The sequence below is a fragment of the Epinephelus lanceolatus genome, chromosome 13 (assembly GCF_041903045.1).
Source record: "Epinephelus lanceolatus isolate andai-2023 chromosome 13, ASM4190304v1, whole genome shotgun sequence".
NCBI lineage: Eukaryota > Metazoa > Chordata > Actinopteri > Perciformes > Serranidae > Epinephelus > Epinephelus lanceolatus.
This window is the reverse complement of record NC_135746.1, coordinates 43,306,360-43,328,359: the sequence shown is the minus strand read 5'-3', so window position 1 is coordinate 43,328,359 and position 22,000 is coordinate 43,306,360. Positions and strand designations below refer to the sequence as shown.

At 39.7% G+C, this 22,000-nt stretch overlaps 1 long non-coding RNA gene across 1 annotated transcript; it reads right to left on the bottom strand.

Moving 5' to 3' along the window:
• Positions 1 to 788: 788 nt before the first annotated feature.
• Positions 789 to 20,708, bottom strand: LOC117253046 (uncharacterized). Its single transcript, XR_004501356.2, has 3 exons — positions 20,400 to 20,708; positions 1,320 to 1,362; positions 789 to 1,233 (listed from the first exon to the last, which is right to left on the bottom strand). It is a non-coding gene; the product is annotated as an uncharacterized LOC117253046 (long non-coding RNA).
• Positions 20,709 to 22,000: the final 1,292 nt, after the last annotated feature.

Here is a 22,000-nt window from a genome sequence, read left to right as displayed (position 1 = left end):
CCGGTAAAGGGGTTTTTTTGGGGAGTTTTTCCTTATCCGCTGCGAGGGTCATAAGGACAGAGGGATGTTGTATGCTGTAAAGCCCTGTGAGGCAAATTGTGATTTGTGATATTGGGCTTTTTAAATAAAATTGATTGATTGATTGACTTATAAACAGCTCATAATGCATCTTTGCAGCTACTGGATCTAAAGTGGGAACAATGTCTTGTTGACATTCATAAACTCTTTATCATGCACTCACTGAAGTTAATAATTCTATTTATTTCAAATTTTATTTTCAAATTTTATTTAACAGGGACTATGTGTTATAAACATTAATCTCGAATCACAAGAAGAGATGCATAACACCAGACTTAGCTGACAGCTAGTTTCCATCTGCGGTCCCCACATAAAATAACAAATAACAAAAAACAACAACAAATAAACAAACAAACAAAATAAGTTAACAGACAGTCAATGTTAACTGCTGTCCCCTCACAGTACAACATTAGCACGGCCACACATAGTCACAATCTAGTCTATTAATTATGCACCTATTGCAACATCCAGATATCAATCATTATTTCAACATTAAAGAATTCTGATGCATTCTTTTCACTCTTGTATGTTATTATTTTCTTCAGCAAAGGATCATGGGAATCTCATTTCCTCAAAATGGCATACTAAGAAAAACATGAGTTATTTGAACTTAAAAAATTTGAGTAGATTGATTCAGAGTTAGCTGCTTTATTCACTCGTGATGAGAATTCAGCCTACCAGTGGTGGTGAAAACACAACATAAGGACATGTTTCCTTTTCATATTGATTTTTAATTCAACCACTGTTGTCAAAAACAGGAAAAAAGCATTGGAAACCCTAATAGCTGAGTTCTAAAAAATGACAGATCTGAGTTAATTTGGCTTTTTCGGGAATACAGTGTTCCACACAGCTCCCTGTAACCCATCAGTTTTCTGAAAGTGAGTGACAAAAGTCTCAACATCGGCCAGGCCAAAGGTGGCCAGGTCAGTGATGTCTTCAGGCCAGTTGCTTAGGTCAAACATGGCAGCAGCGGCCTTCAGGGTTGCCAAACTGTGTGGTGAGGTTGTCACAGAAGCCATTGATTAGTTTATCTTTCACTTTTTGGAAGTCATCATCATCCACTTGTTTCCTGTTGAGTTTTACACCAGAGAAGGTGTTTCCGGGAAAAGGTCCCACTTCATCCAGGAACTGCTTCAGATGCTGACCTGGGACTGTCTGAAATACAAAAGAAAAAACTGTCACGGTTGCTAAACATATACCATAGCATAATAATTCCTCTCTAGAGAGTTTATTTTGTTTACCTGCATGGCTACAAGACACCATCTGTAATGTCAGCCCATCCCTCTGAAAGAGAAGGCTCAGAATTAAACCCATAAATATATTTAATCTAACTTCCCTTGTTTTTAATCCACAGCCTAGTACTGAATTACTCTCACAATGGTTTCACAAGAGTGACAATAAAACACTTACACACTGGGCCTGATACAAACTTCAATTACCAAAATGTATTAAATGCTCCTTTAACCTTACTGACGGCGCAGAATGAAGTCAGGCTATGGCGGTAGCAAATCAGCAGTTAGCATGAACATGACGCAGCCTATATCCATTAGCCTGCTCAACATAACACACAGCTCATTGATGCTCGTAACACATTCACTCTGCTCATCCTGCTTCACACAATTTACTGTCACTCTTGTATCTCAACCATATGCATCTTCACACACATTTGACTCACTTTAACTCACACAAAACGTCATCAGCGACACACTTAGCTACCGAAGCTATTTCTAGCGGCACTCTCCACGAGCCGCGACACACACACTCTCTTAATCACGGTCAAAGTCAATGTCTGTGAGTGTCACAGTTACATACTAAGGTTCTGCTAAAACATGACTGGCTGCTAGTTCAAGCATGACCTTCATCTCTGTAGCTTAGGGTGACCATATTTTGATTTCCAAAAAAGAGAACACTCGCCCCGGCCACGAGATAGCCTACTTAAATGATACTCGCAGTTTACTCAAAGATGCCTTATAATTTTGTATGGATAGAAAATTCAGTTATATTACAAAATAATATCTCTCAAAGACAGAAATTTAGATAGGCTTCTCAGAGGTTACTCAACTTGCTTTTTACAAGTTTCAATTGTACAAAAATAAATATAAATGTAAAATAAATGTAAAATATCTGGAATGAAATAATGATAGAAATAATGTCTCTTCTGTATTAGAAAAATCAACTTGTAAAATAATAGCTATCTTTTCAAGTCTTACTGGACAAATAAATAAATAAATAAATAATATGAAATAATGTTCTAAATAATACCTCTTCTGTATTAGAAAATCCAACTTTGAGCTTCCCGGCACCTTTATTAGACACAGAATCATATGTGCCAGCTTTGCACATGGTGCACTCAGCCTCCCATATACCCCGACCAGGTCAGGACGGTAAGTTGGGAATTTTTTCTGCAGTTCATCTGTGAAGCTGCACTTGCGCTTTGGCATCTTGGAAGCTTAGAATAATGCTGCGCCGCCAGTGTCTGCTGCTTCCTCGTTGTGAGTGTTGGAGATCCGCCCATAAGGCAGCCTCTCGGGGATTACGCACACACACACACACAAGGAAAACCGGACATTATCATCAATTTATAAACACCCCCCGGACGCCCCGGACAGGACGTGAAAAGTGGACATGTCCGGGCAAAAGAGGATGTTTGGTCAGCCTACTGTAGCTAAAGTTGCTAGCCTAATTATTACTGACTGAATGAACCGAGTACACCTCTTCTGATTAACTGTACCGTCATTATTATAAACATCAAAATTTAGAGCACATAGTCACATTTTATAACTTTGTAAGGCCATCATGTACATGATTAGCCGAGTTGCTAGTGTTAGCTATCGCAGAGAACTAGAACTAGCTAAAAATCAACAAGCTAGCCTATAGCCTACTTTAACAAACTAACAGGGGCAGAAACAGATGAAACATCGTCTTCAGAGTCCAAGTGTCGCATCTTACTCCATCTGGAGCGGTGACACTTCAACTAGCCGACTAGATGCGTTATGGGCTGTATCGACACAGAAATTATTGCAGGCAACAGTGGAGAGAGGGAGAGGGTGGACCCAAGAAGGGGTTCCGTGTGTGTGTATGTATGTGTGTGTGTGTGGAGCCAGATCAGGTCCAGTAAAAGCCACTGTAGTTTTGCTGTTCATAAGTTTATATTGAAATTATTCAAGTGACAAAAGCGACGTTCAGATACCCATACATAATGACGTTGTAAATAACACCCATTTCGATATTGCTTTGACTTTTTTTTGTTTTTTTGCTGTCCCAGAATTGTCCCAGACACATCATCTTTGTGTCCCAGTAGCAATTTTTATAGTCCCCGGGACGTCGGGACACCGTTAGTTTCGAGCCCTGAGAGCATATTAATAATTTATTAACCTTTATACGACACTGTTCCCACTTTAGATCCAGTAGCTGCAAAGGATCATTATTAACTATTAATAACACCTTATTAATTTAATCTGATAGGGTCTTATAGTGTCTTATAAACCAGTAATAAATGTGGTTATTATTCTATAACTAACCCTTATAAATCATAATTAATGTAAATAGACATCTTATTAATATTTAGGATAGCTTTATAAACTGTTATCAAGTTTCTATTAAGTGCTTATAATGCTCCTATATGCAATAATAACTATAATAATAATTATGCTATAATTAACACTTATATAGTCGTATTAATGGTAATAAACATCATATTCTGTCTTATAAGTGCCCATTAACTGTTAATTGGTGCTTATTAAGCATTAATTAATACTTATTAAAGTACCTTAATATAAAGTGTTACCGTCAACCCTTATATAACCTTACTCCCTTCCATGCAAACCCTCTTCTACCCAAGGTCCTAAGAGATGGCATCACCCAAGTATGGCTCACAAAGGGCATCAGGATATTTGGGGACTTATGCAAAGATGGGGTCTTAGAGTCATTTGAAGATCTTACGGCTAAATACAGCCTTGAAAAGAGACAATTCTTCAACTTCCTGCAACTTAGGCATCGTATTCAAGCAGAACAGGGAGGTAGATTTCTACCCATCATAAAACAACCCTTAGATAACATATTGAGTAGCAAAAAAGAAATCAAGGGATTTATATATCACATGTATACTGGCATTAACAGTTGGTTAGAAAAAGAGGGGCTTAAGGTTAGGGAAAAATGGGAGGCCAACTTATTACACAACTTTGGTGATGCTGATTGGACTGAATTATGTGAAAAGGCCCAGTGCTTTTCCTGTAATTGTAGACACATATTAACCCAATACAATCTGATACATAGAATCTATCTCACCCCGGAAAGGCTACATAATATAAATCAGACAATCTCTCAATACTGTTCAAAGTGTAAATCTGAAGTTGGCTCTCTCATTCACATGTTCTGGTCTGGCTGCTCTGATGCTATCACCAGTAACCCTGTCTTTGTTAGATACTGGGGGAAGGGAAGTGACACTAGCATTAGCTATCAAAAGTTGGCAAAAAAACATAGCACTAACTAACTTGACATACAGTAAGTGAGGTTTCATGATGCTTCGATGTAACGTTAGAGCATACACATAACATTTCTGTCAAATTAGCATTAGCTACTAGTGAGGCTATGACGGTTGGTTTATGACCACTATAACGTTAGTGACAAGACACAACACAAATTGTGCTTGTTTGGACAAGAAATACATAAGCTAATTCTCTTACTGTACATACCCTCAAAGTCGCAGATGTAGGAGGAAGCATATAGTTTAAAACCCTTGTCCATTTTGGTGGTAGGAGTTTTAGATGTCACCCTGCATATGCGATGGACATCAGTTATGCTGATCTTTGGTAGCTCCTGGAGGCATCTTGTGTAAAAAAGCACCATAACATAGGAGCAAACTACAAAAACATATATATAATATAACAGCCGAAGTTGCAGGGGTAAAGTTAGTAGTCTGTAGCTGACTGCTTTGTTTTTGTTTTTATGGCAGAGTTGAGCGAGTCAGGAAAAGCAGAAGCGAGTTGACCCAGTTTCTGATTTGGTCATGTGACCTTCGGCATAAGGCCTATTGCTCGAAGAAGCCCGCGCCGCGGCGATGGATCATTGGGAACAGGTGGAGAATGTGCATGTGCGGCAGTGCCGATGGCGACCATGATTCTTGACCCTCGTGGATGGAAGAGAGGATCGATCTGGAGTTGGAGGGAGTTTGTGGGGCAGGTGGAATGGAGGAGCCACCTGGAAGTTTGTTTGTAGCCCGACTGTTGCAGGAATGATATGACTCGAGGATAACCGCCTTTGGGTGGATTTTGTCCGTATCAGAAGGATTGTTCTGCAGTTCTGGATCCGTGGTGAGTTGATTAATTGATACAATAAAAACTAGCATTTGTCTTACTTTTACATTGAGGTAAGCCTGTGGCTACACGTGAAACACACATCGGTGATGTGAGAAATGTGTCGAAGGGAAAAAGAATGCATCAGGTGTGCTTAAATGTGTGTTCGAAGCGTGGTTTATCTATCTATCTATCTATCTATCTATGTGTATTTATACACTGCGTTCTCGAGTGGTTACATATTTTTCTTGTATCTCTTTTTAGTGTTGCACATTAAAGATGGTCCCTATGCATTTTTCAAACCGCTGGCTACACATAGAGGACAGGGTTCCTACACATTTGGAATTTCAAAATTCCATACTTTTCCATACCCTAATTTCCAGACTTCTCTGCGTTTTTTGTTTGTTTTTTTTCTCAGAGAATATGCGACATCTGAGTAAATATATCAGTGTATCATATTTCACATCATATTTAATTATTCTTAATAGGCGATTGTAGCCAAGTACCATAATGGCATGCAAATAAAAACTCAGTTCAATGTCTGGGCTGAGGCAAAAAGGTTAAGACTCTGGGTGCAAGCGATGCGATGCAGTAACAAGACGTCTGTGTTTTTTCCTTTCATGTGGCTCAGAATCGCCTTCTCCCCCATGTTGGCAATGTCAAACGATTTCACACAAAGCTTGCATCTAGCTCTGTGTGTGAATTGGGAATCCTTGGCCAACCAGTATTTATATACGGTATTGTCAAGCCATCCATCCAAAAACTTGCATCTACCCATTGTGAACCACGTGAAACTCGTCTTCTTGTCGAAGGTGCAGTGTTGGAGTGAAACTTGATACCTGGGGGGCTGGAGGAGGGTCATGGGGCAGCGGACTGGACATACCACTTGTCAATCAGGTAAAAGGGGCGGTATGTTTTCTGAGATGTTTGCTCTCACACAAACTGTGCTTGGCCCGGTATAAAACATGATCCAGATTGATTAAATTATTTTTGGAAATACCTAATTTTCTATTTTAGAAAACAGTATTTTAGAACAGTGGTAATAGTCTGGAAACATAAATATTTTTCCATACTTTATTTTTCATTTTCCATACTTTTTAATACCTGGAAATTGATCAAATTTATTTCCATACTTTTCCATACTTTCCATACTTGCGTAGGAACCCTGAGAGGACAACATTACTTGTCCAGTTGGAGGACAGCTGGTTAGATTAAATCTAGCTCACTGTCTGGTTGGAAAGAGGCATCATTTGTTTTTAAACATTTCTCTCATGAGTTTTTTATCGGGGGACTTTGAAATATTTTTCGAACTTCAACAAGCTGCTTTGGACAGGCAGCTGCTGTCCCCTCTAACCAGTACTTCACACAGACACTTTATCTTGTAGTAGTGTGGAGAAGCAGCCTCCTGTCAACCTGGTTGTAGGTTAGTGCCACAAAGAGATACAGCAAAGATTGGAGCTACTTGTAGCCAGAAGCATGCTGAAATACAAAAAGCGAGACATTGGCTCACAAACTGCTCTCGGCAGAGCCCTGACACCCCACCGATGACGCTACAGATTCACAGAGCACTGTTCCCTTGTTTATTTGCAGTTTATTAATAGTCAACACATCACTTATCCAAATTGCACCAAATTCATGATGCACATCCTTTGGTCTCCAGCATTATTGTGAGGTAGATCAGAAAGACGGTCCTTGAGATATGCAAAGGTAACACAGTAAGACAAACAGACAAATGTAATGCATGCTTGTTACACCTCAATGGGAACTGGCAGCAACTGTAAAGAATATGGTGTTGTGTTAATACCTGAAATTTGGCGCCACAACGGAAAAGGCTCTGTCACCCTTGCTTTTAAGTTTAGCTCTGGGACAGGCCAGCAGTAGCTGGTTGCTTGATCTCAGTGCTCTGGCTGTCGTGTGAAGCTGAACAAGCTCAGATAGATAGGATGGAGCTAAGCCACTCAGGCTTATAAAAACAAATAATAAGATTTTAAACTGAACTCTAAACTGGACAGGGAGCCAGTGCAAAGAGGCAAGTATCGGGGTGATATGATCACGTCTTTTCTTTCCTGTCAGCAGTCTGGCTGCTGCATTCTGGACAGCCTGCAGGCGCTTCAGTGACTGCTGGTCCAATCCAGCATAAAGGGAACTACAATAATCCAGACGACAGGTAATGAAAGCGTGAATTGCCCTCTCAAAATCAAGTGGAGGGAGGTAGGGCTTTGCCTTACTAAGTAGCCTTAATTGAAAGAAGCTTGGTTTGACTACTGAACTAATCTGTTTTTTAAATTTAAATGCACAGTCAAAAATTACTCCTAGGTTCCTTGCAGCACGGTGACAGTAGGAAGCCAGTGGGCCAATGGCACTGTCATAGCCATCTAAAAGGTCAGATTGGCCAAATTAAATAATTTCAGTTTTGGATTTGTTTAGGTTAAGGAATTTGAAGCCATCCATGTGAATATCATTGAGACAGTTCAGCAGAGCTTGAATGGAGGCAGAGCTGTTTGTTTGAAGAGGAAGGTAGATCTGTAAGTCATCTGCAAAGCAATGAAGTGTTCCACTCCTGTGGAATCATCTTCCTGTTACGGTCCGGTAGGCAGACACTGTCTCCACATTTAAGACTAGACTTAAGACTTTCCTCTTTGATAAAGCTTATAGTTAGGGCTGGCTCAGGCTTGCCCTGTACCAGCCCCTAGTTAGGCTGACTTAGGCCTAGTCTGCCGGAGAACCCCCTATAATACACCGGGCACCTTCTCTCCTTCTCTCTCTCTCTCGTATCCTATTACTGCATCTTGCTAACTCAGCCATTCTGGATGTCACTAACTCGGCTTCTTCTCCGGAGCCTTTGTGCTCCACTGTCTCTCAGATTAACTCATATCGCAGCGGTGCCTGGATAGCGTGACGTGTGTGGTTGTGCTGCTGCCGTGGTACTGCGAGATGCCTCCTGCTGCTGCTGCCATCATTAGTTATTAGTCATACCTCTACTGTTATTATACACATATGATTATTGTCACACATGTATACTGCCAGTTGTTAATATACAGTACAGGCCAAAAGTTTGGACACACTTTCTCATTCAATGCGTTTTCTTTATTTTCATGACTATTTACATTGTAGATTCTCACTGAAGGCATCAAAACTATGAATGAACACATGTGGAGTTATGTACTTAACAAAAAAAGGTGAAATAACTGAAAACATGTTTTATATTCTAGTTTCTTCAAAATAGCCATCCTTTGCTCTGATTACTGTTTTGCACACTCTTGGCATTCTCTCGATGAGCTTCAAGAGGTAGTCACCTGAAATGGTTTCCACTTCACAGGTGTGCCTTATCAGGGTTAATTAGTGGAATTTCTTGCTTTATCAATGGGGTTGGGACCATCAGTTGTGTTGTGCAGAAGTCAGGTTAATACACAGCCGACAGCCCTATTGGACAACTGTTAAAATTCATATTATGGCAAGAACCAATCAGCTAACTAAAGAAAAACGAGTGGCCATCATTACTTTAAGAAATGAAGGTCAGTCAGTCTGGAAAATTGCAAAAACTTTAAATGTGTCCCCAAGTGGAGTCGCAAAAACCATCAAGCGCTACAACGAAACTGGCACACATGAGGACCGACCCAGGAAAGGAAGACCAAGAGTCACCTCTGCTTCTGAGGATAAGTTCATCCGAGTCACCAGCCTCAGAAATCGCAAGTTAACAGCAGCTCAGATCAGAGACCAGATGAATGCCACACAGAGTTCTAGCAGCAGACCCATCTCTAGAACAACTGTTAAGAGGAGACTGCGCGAATCAGGCCTTCATGGTCAAATAGCTGCTAGGAAACCACTGCTAAGGAGAGGCAACAAGCAGAAAAGATTTGTTTGGGCCAAGAAACACAAGGAATGGACATTAGACCAGTGGAAATCTGTGCTTTGGTCTGATGAGTCCAAATTTGAGATCTTTGGTTCCAACCGCCGTGTCTTTGTGAGATGCAGAAAAGGTGAACGGATGGATTCCCACTGTGAAGCATGGAGGAGGAGGTGTGATGGTGTGGGGGTGTTTTGCTGGTGACACTGTTGGGGATTTATTCAAAATTGAAGGCACACTGAACCAGCATGGCTACCACAGCATCCTGCAGTGACATGCCATCCCATCCGGTTTGCGTTTAGTTGGACGATCATTTATTTTTCAACAGGACAATGACCCCAAACACACCTCCAGGCTGTGTAAGGGCTATTTGACCAAGAAGGAGAGTGATGGAGTGCTGCGGCAGATGACCTGGCCTCCACAGTCACCGGACCTGAACCCAATCGAGATGGTTTGGGGTGAGCTGGACCGCAGAGTGAAGGCAAAGGGGCCAACAAGTGCTAAACACCTCTGGGAACTCCTTCAAGACTGTTGGAAAACCATTTCAGGTGACTACCTCTTGAAGCTCATCGAGAGAATGCCAAGAGTGTGCAAAGCAGTAATCAGAGCAAAGGGTGGCTATTTTGAAGAAACTAGAATATAAAACATGTTTTCAGTTATTTCACCTTTTTTTGTTAAGTACATAACTCCACATGTGTTCATTCATAGTTTTGATGCCTTCAGTGAGAATCTACAATGTAAATAGTCATAAAAATAAAGAAAACGCATTGAATGAGAAGGTGTATCCAAACTTTTGGCCTGTACTGTACATCTGTCCGTCCTGGAAGAGTGATCCCTCCTCAGCTGCTCTTCCTGAGGTTTCTACCGTTTTTTTCCTCACATTAAAGGGTTTTTTTGGGGGAGTTTTTCCTTAACCGCTGTGAGGGTCCAAAGGACAGAGGGATGTTGTATGCTGTAAAGCCCTGTGAGGCAAATTGTGATTTGTGATATTTGGCTTTATAAATAAAATTGATTGATTGATTGATTGATTGATATTGTACTTTCTAAATATAGCACCCAGGAGCAGCATATAAATGGAGAAGAGAATGGGGCCCAAGGTGGAACCTTGAGGCACCCCGCAATTGAGTGAGGATGCAGCAGATCTATACTGGCCCATGTGAACAGAGAAACTCCTTTCTGATAAATAGGATTCAAACCATTTGAGCGCTGTACCTTTAAAACCTACACACAGGTCAAGACATGGTAAAAGAATCTTATGATCTACTGTGTCGAAAGCTGCAGTCAAGTCTAAGAGCACCAGAACAGCAGTGTTACCAGAATCAACAATTAAAAGCAGATCATTAAAGACTCTTAAAAGGGCTGTTCCTGTGCTATGGCGTGCTTTAAAGCCTGACTGGAACTTTTCAGAAATGCCATTTAAGTACAGATGCGACTGCAGTTGTTCATACACTACCTTTTCTAAGACTTTGGACAAAAAAAGGGAGCTTAGAAATAGGTCTGTAGTTCGACAAAACTGAAGGGTCAAGATTATTCTTCTTGATGAGGGGCTGCACCACAATATGTTTGAAAGCAGTGGGGACACAGCCAGACATCAAGGAAGAATTTATAAGGTCGACAATACAAGGCCCCAGCGTGATAAAAACATCCCTGAAGAAACGGGATGGAATGCTGTCTAGGGGGCAGTAGGATGGCCGTAGCTGCTGAACTATTTTAGTTAAATAAGGAAGAGACACTTGCTCAAAAGCCTCAAAAATAACTGGGGCTACGGGGGGAAGCAACAGGGTCAGAGGCCAGAGGAGAGGGAATGGACCTGATGGCAGAAATCTTGTCATTGAAAAATTTAAGAAATTTTTCACAAGACAGCTACAAGTTAGACTAGTTTTAGTTGGCTGAAGGCCAAGTTAAATTTGGCACAGTGCCAGGTAAGTAACAGTACACGTGATACCATCTTAAGAATATAAGCTGTGTATGTATCACACACTTGGCTTTGCATGTAGCAAATGTTGATCCGAGCTCGTAATAAACGTGCATTAAGAAAGAACTCCGTGATCGGCCTCATCCTTGCATTCTTCACATCATCACAGAAACACCTACTCTCAGGGCCACATAATTAAATGGAGCCAACACACAGAGTTTTATCTTACCCAACAGCATGAAGACACGTGTGGCCAAACAGTCATCATCCTGCCAATTTGATTACTATTATTTTCAACACAGGCAGCAAACCATGAACGATTCATTCATTTAGCAAAAAAAAAGAGCAACTCTCTGAGGTACAGCAATTACTCATAAATCACTGGGACAGAAACAAACACTGCCATAAGGAAGAACTGCCTTTTTTTCTTTTTTTTATCTTAAGAAAGAACAGTGGTTATTTATTGATTATTATTATTACATGATGTCACAAGCATTTTAAAAGCAGAGCTTATAGACAAAAAATGAAATTTAAAAAAGCAAAATTATAACCACTTTCAGGACCCTACCAAGTAAACAATTTTCTGTTTGGGGAACGTTCAGTGAATGTTCCCTGAAGGGTAGAGGAATGCTCAGTAGACCCCTGCAGGACATGTTTCCTCACATTTATCCAGGAAAGTTTTCTTAACAAATCGGTTACGTTTGTGTTTGATTTAAAACATGGTTTGCGAAACAGTCTGTGAACGTTTGCAGGACATTGTTTTTCTGATGTTTACAGAACATTCCCCGACCTTTACCTGGAGGGTTGGGGAACATTTGCCAGAAATCCACAGCCAACGTTCCATTGTGGTTATCTAGAGTGGTTATCTAAAGTTTTCTTATTGTACCATGTACATTCGTTTTTGGTTTAAACTAATGTTCAACAGCCCTTTTATTTCAGAAAGTTAATTGGATGAATTGATTAATTTGAAAGCACCTTACAGTCTCCTGTCTGTATGAAACAACAAAATAAGGGGATGGTGGTGTGTTCTATAGTGAGGTTTTAACACCTCCAGCAGTGGAAAGCAGCCTCGCTGCTGCCCTGTTATCTCTGGGAAAAGCCAAGATGCCGAGCGAGTGCAGGGTTTTTGAGGTGAAACAGACAGCTTTGTGTGTTGGTCAGCTGGGGGGTGCAAATCCCAAAACCAGTGTTTCCAGTTTTTTCGAAGTCTCTGTGGCAGCCATCTTTGACTTTCAAAATGGCAATCACCCATAACTTGTTTTTAGCTGGATCCCTCTTGATAAATTAAATTGGTTCTTAGTTTAGTAGTGAAATGCATATGTTTTAAGCCAAGGAAACAAATAGGACCATTACAGTAAAAATAGAATGTGATGCTGCACTTGCCTTTAAAGTGTTCTGTATAAGGTAAAAATTTGCTGTATCTTTTGTAAATGTATCTCTTATTACTACACTTGGCAACTAGCTAGGTAGCCACTAGTTGATAGTGGTTTTTTAGCAGTTGTCAGTTGAGAACTCAGGTGACTCTTTTCTATTGATCTGACAGAGCAGAAAATTAAGAAGTGTCTGCCTAATGGTAATAACGACTTGATGTGACAATATGAATGTGAGATGCTTTGCTGTTCCTGTTCGCCCTGCACCACAAGGAGAATAAACAGTCCGGATCACTGCCATACACCATTCAGAAGTGGTTGCAGAGCAGCGCTGCCTGTGTACAGGAGTGACCATGCAGCCGGCTGGTTGAGGTTGAAATATTTAAACATACTTAAACACACCCCCCAGGGATGAGAAAGATGGAGCCAATCACAGAATGGAGCACATTCCAAGACACCTTTGTCAATGTCATCAAAGAAATTAACTGAGTCTGTGGTGGATTTCATTTGTATTATATACAACACATACACTGTAAACATGGACGATTATAAAGCAGCAGCCTATAATAAAAGAAAAAATAAATTAATTCCAAAGCACAGTCTAAAGTAGCTGATGGGATCAGATTTCAATGGAGTCATACCTTGTATGATTTCATATGACAAAGAAATGATTGGTTTAAGTTAACTCTTAAGTTAACTAAGGCTAAGTTAACAGCGAAATACAGCCAAATTTCCCCTGAGTAGGTCACATAACCTCAGCATCTGTCATGTCTAAGAAACGTTGTTAAGTTTATTTATTAGTTTTTTTCTCGTGTCCATGTTGTCTTGTGATTTCCTGTTTTATTTTGACATCTAACTCTCCTCTCGTTCCAGGCTACTTGCTCCTTGCCCTGTGTGTTTTACCTCTGGTCTGATTGTCTGCCTCGCCCCTGATTGTTTCCACCTGTACCCTTACCTCGTGTGTATATACTGTCTGCGTCTCCCTTTGTCCTGTGCCAGTTTGTCTTGTCCTTTGTGTCAGTGAACCAGCGTTGTATCCATGCCATTTGTAATTTCCATTGTCAGGTCTTGTTATTTTGATACTTTGTTCATGTTTTATTTCAGTTGTTTTTCAGTCATAGTACAGCCTCAGTAGAGTGATTTTCTGTTGTTTTTTCATAGTCGTAGTACAGCCTCAGTAGAGTGATTTTCAGTTGTTTTTTCATAGTCGTAGTCCAGCCTCAGTAGAGTGATTTTCTGTTGTTTTTTCATAGTTATAGTACAACCTCAGTAGAGTGATTTTCTGTTTACCTTTTCTTAGTCTAGCTTTTCCAGTGAGCTTTATTTTCTGTAGATGTAGCGTTTAGTTTGTAGATCATTTTTGTTCTTAGATTTATTGAAGGGTTTCCTCTGTCTAGAGTGATTTCATTTTGTGTTATTGTTTAATAAATAATTTTAATTTGTATTTTGTGTCCCGAGTCACGCATTTGGGTTCAGGTCCTTGTTCGGTCGTGACATGTACAAAGAGCAATAAAGATATTGGAAACTTCAGCAAAAACAAATAAGAAGTTGACACCTTAATGATCTGCCTCGTTGTATCTACAGCAAAACAAAGAAGATGTTCAACTTACTTTCCTCTCTTCTGACATAGATATCCTCATTTGGGCAATAGCCAACTATGACTTGTTGCCAAAGTACACTGCAATCTTGATGGCGTTAGGTCCTCTGCAGATCCAACCATTCTGGGATATTGTACTGGAGTTGCAGCAGTATACCAGTGTCAAAGTATACCGTGGTTTGAAAACTGACGGTTATTGTAATGTGTACATTTGCCTATCTGAAAAAATAAATGCAGCTGGATGGAGAATCTCACCTTTATTATATTTTTTTCAGAAGGGAGACTTTTTACACATACTTCTAAAGAAAAATGGTTTCAAGTTTCGATTATTGTAATAAAACATTTGATCAACCAATAAAAACCTTCCGTTTTCTTTCCTTTAAGGGTCAAACTGACTGATAATTATAATAATTCTGTAAAACTGTGATACCATGAACTTTTTTTCTGAGATGGTTATCATAGTGTAAAAATCTCATACCGTTGTATATCTAAACAATTTAATACTATATAATTCAGTCTTTTAACATGTTTTTAACAAGTATTTTCTCACATACATATAATGTGTTGAGAAAGAGATCACTAACTTGGCTTTACCCAGACTTAAACAAACCCATTACAGTCAGACTGTAATTCTTGCTTTATACAAGACACAAAACATACCGAACTGTACACCACTGTATTGTATCAAACCAGTCCATTAATTTTGTGAACCGTTACAACTCTACAAAATATCTCCAGAAAATCTGGGTTTCTCTTGTCAGGTTACTGCTTAATAATGAAAAAAGACATTTTATATGTGCTGGAACTGCAGTAAATAATTGATTTTACCAAGCTTTGACAGGACTCCTCTGACCTCAGAAACAATATATCTGGTCTACAGTCTGCTTACAAAGCACCCCTTGGCTTTCTATTCTTCCCCATTCATTCTACTGCATCAACATGTTACCTTTTAGCACAAAAAGGGAGATCACAGAACACACGGCTAATTACTACAGTGCAGCAGCTTTCTCTTTAAGGACTTTTATCAGAAGCATTGCATCCTTGACTTGGTTTCTATCTGAAAGTGAGGAAGTTTGCCTTGAAAATGGTAAGCACTTTTACTGCTCTAAAGTGACAGATGGAATCCCTGCCTTAATGAGCACATACAGCTGTCACACAGTGGATGATAGTAAATCTCTTTGCACTGGGTTTAATGGGTGCAGTCTGGAAACGCTGACTGGAGCATCATCCTTTCTCCAGGGTCATGTATTTTTAAATGTCTCACTCTCTTTCTTTCATGCCTGTGCAGACACAGCACAGGGAGCGAGAGAGATGATAAAAGAGAGAGTGAGCTGGCATCTGGAGGCAGCCATCTTGGGGTGGGTTAAAAGCATAATCCTGATCATGCTGCAATAGCAACAGAGGAGCAATAAAAGACTGAGGGAATGCCTGTGCTGGGAAACCCCTCTGTAGAAAGACAGAGCGGGTGGACGCTGCACATACTGTAGCAGTCAAATGAAAAGCCTGGGCAGGAGGTGGAGGAGAAGTATCTGGTGCTACTACAGGCTAATGTTATACATCTTATAAATCAGCATAAAATTCCCTACAAAAGAAATGCATAATGACCAGAGGGTGTCACTTTGATGGGGTAGTTAAATGTGTGAGTTAAAGCTATGTTGAAATCATCACACTGCTGGTTTATCAGAGAACACAAGTTACTGATCTCACAACAGGATGTTTGGTTTTACAGTAACACATCAGTGGCTGTAAGGTTAACTATCCATCAGGAGACAAATAGTACAATATTTTTTTACATACTGCACTGTTGTCTGACACATTCTAATGATGAAATATGGACAGTATTTAGCATACAGTTTTTTTCTCAGATACCTCTACAATTTTTTTGTACTTTTGTTTCCGTTTGACCTTATCTTTGCACATGTATTCCACAATATTTCAGAGGAATATACAATACTTTGCACTTAAGATGACAGCATTAGTGTAACTCTACATACAATTCAGTTTTATTTGTATGGCCCAATATCACAAATCACAACTTGCCTCAGATGGCTTTATATGGAGATAGATTTGTTTCATAATTATGTGTGTGAACAGATCGACAATCTGTGTGTAAATGTGTAATCTGTAAATAAAAACACCTTCCACAAATACAAAAAAGATTTGTAAACTCACAAAAATATTTTGCAAGTATAAAACGGATCTGCAAATACACAAACACACTCCACAAATAAAAAAAAATATCTGTGAATACACTAAATTAATTTGCAAATAAATGAAAAGCATTTGTGAATATCTTCCTAACATTTACAACTTTTGAACAGGCATTTGTGAACTTTCTGCCGGTCCGAACGAAAATGCACTCGTATAACTCGGCCATTTTTGAATCCAAATGCAACCCAGAGCAGGAGATTTAAAAAGAAGCTGTTAGGAGTTAACAGCTGACTCAAAAAAGAAAAAGAGCAGCCAAAAATGTCCACAACTATAGAAAACAATGAGATTTGGAAGCTCCTTACCTTCCAGGCAGAGGATGAGATCAGCAGCATTAAAGAGATGGTAAATGATTGTTATTGCCATGTTATGCCATTGTTATTGTTCATAAAATGCTGCTGACACCTATATTTTATGTCTGAAATGTAAAATTAAATTTTATGGCTGAAACTGTTGAGTTACATGCGATGCCCGTAATGCATCTTTTGATTGCAAGATGCTTCACACCAAATCTGACCCGAATCGGCCTGATGTTGGCGCTATAATTGAGAGCCAAGAGTTAAAACTTTGACAGGCCACAACCCTCACACCGTGAATCTGATTAACTTGAAATTTCTAACACATTTACATCTCAACGTGCTCTACAAAAAAGCCTCTTGGGTGTCTTTAGAAAGAATTAAACTAGCCAGTGACTTTGAACAGTTTTTTTGAAGCCTTAAACTTGTTATTGCAGCTGGCAGCTTTAATTTTGGGCAGTTTTAATTTATATTATTGAGCTGCTGTTGTCTCTTGAGTCTGGTGAGCCAAAGACAAATTTTTACCCTTGGTGGACAATAAAGATCTATTCTATTCTATTCTATTCTACTCTACTCTACTCTAAATGTAAAAACATTTCCCTTTGTATTAAGTTTATTTTGAAAAAGATTCTATGAATGTAAAGGGCAGAAACTGTGCATGTCCTGTGAAAATGGAACTGATTGAATTTTTGAAAAGACCTGGTGCAACAAGCGTCAACTGAGACGCCATCTATGAACATCCAAACTGATGCAGGAGGGTACCTAGCTCATCATATTTTGACAATTAGGTTCACTGACAAAGCAGCAGTATGTGACTAGCTGGGATGAGAATGGGTCAAGCAATGTATACTCTATGTAGTATGCCTAGGAAGGGCTTAAAGAATGGGATTTGGGATAAAGAATGTTCTTCATTAACTATAACACACTACAACCACCAGACAGTATACTGAGATTCCTGTACTTGGCCAAGAGCTACCTGCTCTGGTTGATCAGGAACAAAGACAGTATGGTTTACACTGACGTGTGAAAACAATGCTGGTAATGAGAGGTTTCATAGAGATAACTGCCTGTGGCCATCATGCCTGGAATGGCTAATTAGTTTGCTGTTTACCCTGCAGTGAGGACCATTTTATTGATGATGTGACACTGATACAGTGTAACCTCAGAGGATCTCATTTCAGATGAATGGTTTGTCATACAAATTCATGCTGTATATCATTCGTGTTCATAATGTTGTAAGCTGAACATGAACAAAAACTGAAATCATCAGCAGTGTAGAAATACGTATTATACACACACAAATCTGGTTGATGTGAGTGACAAAGTGTTATTCCTGCTTTTGAAATTTATAGCCATCACCTTGCGTGGCAGAGCCTCTGACCATGATTATTTTCATTCCATCTATTTTAGAGATTTGACGCACGTCTCTTGTATTCTATTTTTACCCACATTCAGCCCTCAGCTATTTTTACTTCCTCTCATTCAAACGGTGCAGAGTGCAGAATTGCAGGCTGATGCAAACAAGAGAGTGAGATGAAATAATGATGTTTGTCATTGTTTTCTTATGGCAGTTTGGATTGGTGCTGTTTACCTCTGCCATCTGAAATTATGCCTTTGTACAACTGACAGTTCTGGCCAAGCACTCTGATAAATATACCAGTTTTTCAGTCTCCACACATCTGGTCGCAGACACAGGACACTCAGATGAAAAAACCCCAACACATTTTAGCAGAAGTTTTGTCCCCTCTGCCATATCGATGCTGAACTCCAGACAGTGAGGTGCAGCTGAGAATCTGTGAATATGTGTTGCTGATACTGTTAGGTGGCTGACACTGACCTCTCTCAATGCAGTTACAAAGACCTTTACCTGATTTTAAAGATGAACTATGGAGAATTTCTGTGAAAAGACGTAGACACAATCATATAAAAGCTGGTACAGCAGTTGACTGCCATTCATTAAGAACGGTACTGCATTCATTAAGAATGGCAGTCATTAAATTGACCTATTCTCATCCCAACTAGTCACATACTGCTGCTTTGTCAGTGAACCTAATTGTCAAAATATGACGTGCTAGGTACCCTCCTGCATCAGTTTTGTATGTTCACAGATGGCGTCTCAGTTGATGCTTGTTACATGCATCGTGTCTTTTCAAAATAAACTTACTGCATAGGGAAAACACGTAGAATAGAACTAGTCCATACCCACTGAGTGCACATTTGCCCACGTACAGTTTCACATGGTGTGTGTTTGGGATACAGGTCATAGGAAATTGCAGATTAAATAGTCAACTGAACCCATTAAAGATCAAAAGATTAAAGTTTCATTGATTGTCACACACCTGAGTGTGTGAAATTTGTTCTCCGCATTTGACCCATCCCCAGAGGGAGTGGTGAGCAGCAGCGGTGCCGCGCTCGGGAATCATCAGGGCCCAGTATTTCAAAGTTATCTGATAGAATTATCCTGGCCGGATTGGATTAAATCCTGATCTGATCTGAAAACTGGGTATTTCAACACAGATCCTGAGGATCGGGATTCAGCTCTGGTAATCCAATCCTCCCTTTAATCCAGATAAAGGCTGCATTTGGGTGTTTCAAAAGTTAAGGCAGAGATCTGGATCAATTTAATACCAAATTTCAGGATTATTTGGATCCCACCTCAGAGGTGGATTTGACAAAGCCTCAGCTCCACTTCTCCTAGATATTGATACTCAAGATGTTCATTACACTTCATCTAAATTAGTGTTTTAGTTGTAAGTAATTTCAAGCATAGAAAAATATTGTTTGGCCATACTTCCTGAAACTGCTGTAAATAAGAGTAACAAATACAGACCTATTTCTCAACGTCTAGTTTCACCTAACATTGTAACCTGTTTGTACCAAAACATCCAACATATGTTTGTGGTCAGACAAAGGCAAGGAAATGCAGTGCAAAGCAAATTTATTTGTATAGCACATTTTCTTTACATAGAGTGCAAGAAACAACACAGGGATTAACATAATAAGCACATGGCAATTCAAACAGAGTACTAAAAAAGCAATTAGAAACAAATGATATGTGTGCACTTGCATTTTTCCAATGTTACATCACATGTTTGAGGGGGGAAAAGTAATAGCTCAACTATGTCCTGAAAAAACATTGCTGTATGTCTCAATTTGAATCACATTTAAGCACTTTCAATGTATATTTTCATGCTTCTGATTTAATGAAGATAAATTTTACTTAATTCAGATAAGCTTGTAAATGCACCTTTAAAATCCCTGGGAATCTTTATCATTGTCAGGAATCCACAATAGCCAGAGAAATTGTTTAAGTAACGTTACAGAAAAGCATATCACCAGCATTACTGTAGCATACCCAAACTCAATCCTCTGACACTTATGAATGAACCGCATCATTCATACTAGAACTGTGTATTTTTCCTATACTGAAGCAGTCTACTCTGCACACAAAAATAACAAGGTCTGCTGTGTTGGCAATAACATAAGGTTAAACTCGGAACAGGTTGGTGTTTAAAGAGTTGATATATGATGTACTTCTGATTAATTACCTTTTAAATTAAACCGTAGACCGCAAAATACATCAACAAAGCCAGCTACCTCGCTAGCCTGCTAGCTACTTAACATGCAAGTCAATGGAGCCGCGTTAGCTACCGTTAGCATGACCTCGGCTCAATTAGAGATCGGTACGCCCACGTTTTAAGTAGGTGACAATTCAAATAGCTGGCTCACATGAGATGGTGAGTGGCCTTCGTATGGTCTTAAAAACGCTACACATTAGACAACGGTATACTTACATTTTGATGCGAAAGCTGTGCTACCAACTGCTCCTTTCGTGAAGTACTCCGCCGTGGAGACAGAGCACAGCGTGTCATAATCTGAAAGCCACGCCCCCAAACGGGAAACGTTTCAGATCCGGGGGCGGAGTCGTGAGATTTGGAAATCCGTATCCAGTCAGATTGGGATCAAAGTGATCCACCCTGCCAGTGTTTTGAAATACCCAGATAAAGTCAGCAGGATCACCTTGATCCCTGACTGAGAAAAGGAGGATTTCATTATCCGGATTATTCTGATCCGGATTACAAGTTTTGAAATACTGGGCCCTGGTGATCTAACCCCCCCAATTCCAACCCCTGATGCTGAGTGCCAAGCAGGGAGGCATTGGGTCCCATTTTTATAGTCTTTGGTATAACCCAGCTGGAGATCGAACCCACGACCTCCCAGTCTCAGGGCGCACACTCTACCACTAGGCCACTGAGCTTAAGAAGACCAATGTATTCAGACAAAGTTTTTGTGAATTTGATTACGAGTACGATTGCTTTATTAAAAGTACAGTAGTACCATTGCCAATAGTGGGATATTTAGTGAGCTAAAACTGTACATTAGAAGTTGAGGTAGTATGCTGAAAGGTAGATAGTTAAAGTGTTTATATGTTGTATTGACTTGAAAGTGGGGCGCACTGGTAGTTCACATGGGAACCCTAGCCCTTGTTGCAGCGGTGGGGGTTGGAATCCGGCCTTTGTTCTTTGCTGCATGTCTTCCTTGCTCTCTCTCTCCCATCCTTCCTGTCATGCTTCACTGACCTGTCAAATATAGGCAAAAAAAGAGGTTTAGTAAAAATCGATATGGCAGTTAGGCCTAGATAAGAAATGAGCTCTCCAGCGCCCCCATTTTGTTTGATTGGGTCAATAATGGAGGGGTCCCCTCTAGAGGTCGACCGATAGTGGACTTTTAAAGGCTGATATAATAATGATAGTTTGGAGTAGGAAAAAACCGATAGCCGATTGATCAGCCGATACCACAACTTTTTTAGTCTTAACAGTCTGGTTCTTGATCAACACTAAGTTAAGCTAAGAATTAGGGTTTTTCTAATTAACATTAAAAAAAGAATACATTCAGAACAGGATTAGAATTGATTTATATATTTAAATAAATCAATCAATCAGTTCAATCAATTTTATTTATAAAGCTCAATATCACAAATCACAATTTGCCTCAAAGGGCTTTACAGCATACAACATCCCTCTGTCCTTTGGACCCTCACAGCGGATAAGGAAAAACTCCACAAAAAACCCCTTTAACGGGGAAAAAAAACGGTAGAAACCTCAGGAAGAGCAACTGAGGAGGGATCCCTCTTCCAGGACGGACAGACGTGCAATAGATGTCGTACAGAACAGATCAGGATAATAAATTAACAGTAATCCGTATGACACAATGAGACAGAAAGAGAGAGAGAGAGAGAGATGCAGGACAGACGGTAATGACAGTAGCTTACAACAACATTAATGAAAGTAATAATATTATCGTTATAGTTCTGGCTACTGTGGTACAATATGTTGAAAGTATATATTAGTATCTGGCAGTATACATGTGTGATAATAATCATATGTGTATAATA